Genomic DNA, 5855 nt, shown 5'->3' with positions numbered 1-5855 from the left:
AAATAGAAAAGGTAGGGGAGTGCATAGTGCCTATTAAATAGTATTATAGAGAGATGTCCATCTGATATAGTGTATCCTAGTGCGCTTGGTGTAGTAATAGGGATAGCAGGTGAAGAACTAGTGCAATTCAGTCATATTCTAAAGTTAATGTCGTGTGTATAATTGGTGCTCATGTGTATGACTGATGGTCTAATAGGTTTAATACTTAATATTTTAATTAAACGATCGCGAGTCATATATTTTTAAGTGAACAGATGGACTTTCCGTGTGTCAATATTGGATATAGCAGACGTGCTATAGGCCCATCATAACCCATATTGTACAGTACCCAATCTTCACAAGCGGTGCCCCACTTGGTACTGGTTGGGCCCTACACTGCTTAGCTTCCAAGATCGGATGGGATTGGGCGTCGACCAGTGTGGTATGACTGTATCTCGAGGTGGAGCAACTTAGTCACACAGCAATCTGATTTTATTAAGAAATATTGACATACTACATTGTGCATAGTGTATTAACAATAGTTATATTAAATACATAAAGTGCCAGGTGCGTAAGTGATATAATATGAGGTAACCAGAAATATGCAGGCAGGGTAGCTACCTTCACAGGAACGGTGCAATTTCATAGCCTTCGTTGAAACCCATGGGATGCGTGACTTTCAGTTGAAAAATCCAGTACATCTCTCTCTGGGAGAGTTTTTTAGCTAGATTTCCGACTCTTTCGCCACTCGTTACATGTTCAATGGCCTTGAAGGACATCTCTTCTGGGTTGGAATTATGTTCAAGCTTAAAATGTATAATAAATGAGTCTCTACTTTATTTTTAATGCTGCTTACGTGCTCTTGTATCCTGATTTTTAATGTTCTTTTCATTTTTCCCACGTATTTTTTATGACATGTGCATTCTATAAGATAGATGACCGAGGTACTATTACAGTTCATGAACTCCTTGATTTTGAATTCCCGGGTGCATTCAGTGTTATTGAAAGTTCTCCTATTGGGATTGAGGAATTTGCAAATATTGCAATGTCCGCATTTGTATTCTCCAACACATTTTGGGAGAGAGTGGTGATTGTCCTCCGGTGGTAATTCCCGTAGCATACTGGGTGCGAGAATGTCTTTTAAGTTTCTTGACTTTCGAAATATCAGCCCTGGTTGTGTGGGAAGGATCTCTCTGAGGATCGGGTCCATCAGAAGTATATCCCAGTGTGTTTTTAATGAGGTCCTGATGGCATTTTCGTGACTGCTGTAGGTAGTTATAAAGGAGACAGATTCGTTCTTCCCTGTTTTCTCTTTATATGTTAGCAGATTGTCCCTCTCGAGATTTCTTGTCCTCTCTATGGCTCCATCCAGTATAGCTTTGGGGTACCTTTTCTCTTCAAATCTTTTTCTATAGATTTCCAATTGTTCCTCACAGTCTTCAGTTTTGTTTGCAGTTTCTCCTGATTCTATGAAACTGGGAGTAAGGGATGTTCTTTTTCCATTTTTTAGAATGGTTACTCTTGTAATGGAGATAGCTGTTCTTGTCGACGTCTTTAATAAAGTTTTTAGTGGTGATTGCCCCTTTGTCTCCGGTTAGAATCAGATCCAAGAACTCAATCGAATTTTTATTAATATTACAGGTAAAAGGTTAAAATCATTGATTTGTAAAAGCTTAAAAAAGTCCATGAATGATTCAGTGCTTCCATCCCAGATGATCAGTCTATATACCTTTTGTACATGACAACATATTTCTCGAAGTATTGTGTGGTGTACATATGCTTCTCCTCCCATTGTCACATAAATAAATTAGCGAAGCTTGGTGCGAAAATAGTACCCATAGCGGTGCCGCACTGTTGCAAATAAAATTTGTCTAAAAATTTTAAATAATCCTGGCATAAAATTAAATTCATTGATGCACAGATAAAATTCCTATGTGCTTCTGTAAGAGATGGGTCTTTGTTAAGATATATCCTGCTTGCTTCAATTCCTTTCTTGTGCTCGATACAGGTGTATAACGACTTGACATCAATGGTTATCCATAAATATGAGTTTTTCCATTCTATATTGTTTATCTCATTCAGTACCACAGTAGTGTCTTGGAGGAACGAAGGTAACTCCCTAACATACGGATTAAAAAAAATGTTCACGTATTTAGATAAATTAGACGTAAGGGAGTCTATCCCTGCGACAGTAGATTTAAGACCTATGACAAACCTCAAAAGTCAGACCAAAGATACCAGTGGAAGACGGTACCACAAAGAATGAGACCTGCATGGAGAGATGACTCACCAGTAACACCGCACATTAGAACATCCAATAGATTTACTGCTCTGAACCGACTCAGATCCAACAATGAACAAGATTTTTTATCCTCACGACAAGGAGCAAGACCAAAAGATCCTCCCAGGAGCATAATCTACGAGGACGTCAAACATGCCTCTCCACTCAAAAGAAGGTTTGCAGAAGTAGAGGAAAATGGGGCGGTAGGAGGAAAAGAATTCAAAAAGAGAAACCTCTGAATACAAATGCAAGAGAGAAAGGAATCTTTAACCTGTCTACACACAAACTTACCGACTCGGAACAATCACTAATCAGTAAAGGACTATCATTTGCACCTTCAGAGGGACTAAACAAATTTGACACCTTCATTGACCTCAATAAGTTTGTGCGCAAACTCACACTCAAAAGACATTTTTTGAAAAAAGAGAACGCCATCATTTCAAACTATGAAGCTAACTCCAAATCTGGACTTAAACCAAAAATCAAGTACTATTTAGTGGAATCTAAAGGGAGCAACATTAGTATATTTTATGATTTAGTGAAGAAAGACTTATGTGAGACAGAACCCACACCAGTTTTGAACAAGAATCTCCACAACAGAGAGATTGAAGCACTGAAAAATCTTCAAAAGAATAAACAACTTGTAATAAAACGGCTGATAAAGGGGGGTGGGGGGGGGGGGGGGTTGGTCATCTTGGATCGGGACAAATACGTCCAAGAAGCACAGAGACTCCTAGGGGACACTAACTCTTATGTTACCAGACGATCCAAAAGATGTTTTTATAGATGAACTTAGATCACTACTCTTACAAGGTTTGAGAAGTGATGTCATCACGAAAGATGAATTCTCCTTTTTAATGCAATCCAACCCCATGACCCCCATTTTTTATTTTCTACCCAAAATCCATAAGTGTTTATCTAATCCACCAGGGAGACCTATTGTCACAGGGATAGACTCCCTTATGTCTAATTTATCTAAATACGTGGACATTTTTTTAAATACGTATGTTAGGGAGTTACCTTCGTTCCTCCAAGACACTATGGTACTGAATGAGATAAAGAATATAGCATGGAAAGACTCATATTTATGGATAACCATTGATGTCAAGTCGTTATACACCTGCATCGAGCACAAGAAAGGAATTGAAGCAAGCAGGATATATCTTAACAAAGACCCATCTCTTACAGAAGCACATAGGAATTTTATCTGTGCATCAATGAATTTCATTTCAAGCCGGAATTATTTAAAATTTTTAGACAAATTTTATTTGCAACAGTGCGGCACCGCTATGGGTACTATTTTCGCACCATGCTTCGCTAATTTATTTATGGGACAATGGGAGGAGAAGCATATGTACACCACACAATACTTCGAAAAATATGTCATCATGTACAATAGGTATATAGACGATATTCTGATCATCTAGGATGGAAGCACTGAATCATTCATGGACTTTTTTAAGCTTTTACAAATCAATGATTTTAACCTGTCTTTTACCTGTAATATTAATAAAAATTCGTTGAGTTCTTGGATCTGATTCTAACCGGAGACAAAGGGGCAATCACCACTAAAAACTTTATTAAAGACGTCGACAAGAACAGCTATCTCCATTACAAGAGTAACCATTCTAAAAAATGGAAAAATAACATCCCTTACTCCCAGTTTCATAGAATCAGGAGAAACTGCAACAAAACTGAAGACTGTGAGGAACAATTGGAAATCTATAGAAAAAGATTTGAAGAGAAAAGGTACCCCAAAGCTATACTGGATGGAGCCATAGAGAGGACAAGAAATCTCGAGAGGAACAATCTGCTAACATATAAAGAGAAAACAGGGAAGAACGAATCTGTCTCCTTTATAACTACCTACAGCAGTCACGAAAATGCCATCAGGACCTCATTAAAAACACACTGGGGTATACTTCTGATGGACCCGATCCTCAGAGAGATCCTTCCCACACAACCAGGGCTGATATTTCGAAAGTCAAGAAACTTAAAAGACATTCTCGCACCCAGTATGCTACGAGAATTACCACCGGAGGACAATTACCACTCTCTCCCAAAATGTGTTGGAGCATACAAATGCGGACATTGCAATATTTGCAAATTCCTCAATCCCAATAGGGGAACTTTCAATAACACTGAATGCACCCGGGAATTCAAAATCAAGGAGCTCATGAACTGTAATAGTACCTTGGTCATCTATCTTATAGAATGCACATGTCATAAAAAAATACGTGGGAAAAACGAAAAGAACATTAAAAATCAGGATACAAGAGCACGTACGCAGCATTAAAAATAAAGTAGAGACTCATTTATTATACATTTTAAGCTTGAACATAATTCCAACCCAGAAGAGATGTCCTTCAAGGCCATTGAACATGTAACGAGTGGCGAAAGAGGCGGAGATCTAGCAAAGAAACTCTCCCAGAGAGAGATGTACTGGATTTTCAACTGAAAACCATGCATCCCATGGGTTTCAACGAAGGCTATGAAATTGCACCGTTCCTGTGAAAGTAGCTACTCTGCCTGCATATTTCTGGTTACCTCATATTATATCACTTACGCACCTGGCACTTTATGTATTTAATATAACTATTGTTAATACACTATGCACAATGTAGTATGTCAATATTTCTTAATAAAATCAGATTGCTGTGTGACTAAGTTGCTCCAGCTCGAGATACAGTCATACCACACTGGTCGACGCCCAATCCCGTCCGATCTTGGAAGCTAAGCAGTGTAGGGCCCAACCAGTACCAAGTGGGGCACCACTTGTGTAGATTGGGTACTGTACAATATGGGTTATGATGGGCCTATAGCACGTCTGCTATATCCAATATTGACACACGGATAGTCCATCTGTTCACTTAAAAATATATGACTCGCGATCGTTTAATTAAAATATTAAGTATTAAACCTATTAGACCATCAGTCATACACATGAGCACCAATTATGCACATGACATTAACTTTAGAATATGACTGAATTGCACTAGTTCTTCACCTGCTATCCCTATTACTACACCAAGCGCACTAGGATACACTATATCAGATGGACATCTCTCTATAATACTGTTTAATAGGCACTATGCACTCCCCTACCTTTTCTATTTATTCTACAAGATATTCTTATATCCTAATATGATGCCTTCTGGCATCATTATGTAGCACTATTTATCCTGTAGTGCATTATGTTGATAATTTAAGTTGCACATTGTTAAGAGATACATAATATTTTAGAGCTAGACAGTCTCTAATAATCCCGTTCCCAATGTACAGAATAACTAACACATATAATTGTGTCATTTTACCTATATAGAAAGACCCTTTTTTATTCTTATTTATAATTTAATATTAGCATCTCCTCTCATTCTACATATGTCTCATTGATACATAAAAACATCAACCAAGTCTCAGTAATACACTAATTTCTGTATATCTATTTTTATTTTCATGGCAATTCTGTGTGAGCTGTACATATGCATCCTAGAAACATGTCTAGGGCTCCAAGGCTTTAAAAAAATTGGCGCCAGGATGATTGACAGCACATATCATTCTATCAGTGAATGAACATCGCTAAGTCCCACCGTGA

General features: G+C 37.9%; 2 pseudogenes; one reads left to right on the top strand and one right to left on the bottom strand.

The window, feature by feature from the left end:
* Positions 1-316: 316 nt before the first annotated feature.
* LOC134912330 (5S ribosomal RNA) lies at positions 317-435 on the bottom strand (annotated as a pseudogene).
* A 4506-nt stretch (positions 436-4941) lies between these two features.
* Positions 4942-5060, top strand: LOC134912885 (5S ribosomal RNA; annotated as a pseudogene).
* Positions 5061-5855: the final 795 nt, after the last annotated feature.

This window comes from Pseudophryne corroboree, chromosome 4, assembly GCF_028390025.1.
Source record: "Pseudophryne corroboree isolate aPseCor3 chromosome 4, aPseCor3.hap2, whole genome shotgun sequence".
NCBI classification, from domain to species: Eukaryota; Metazoa; Chordata; class Amphibia; order Anura; family Myobatrachidae; genus Pseudophryne; species Pseudophryne corroboree.
The sequence above is the reverse complement of the archived record's forward strand: the minus strand, read 5'-3'. Positions and strand labels throughout refer to the sequence as shown.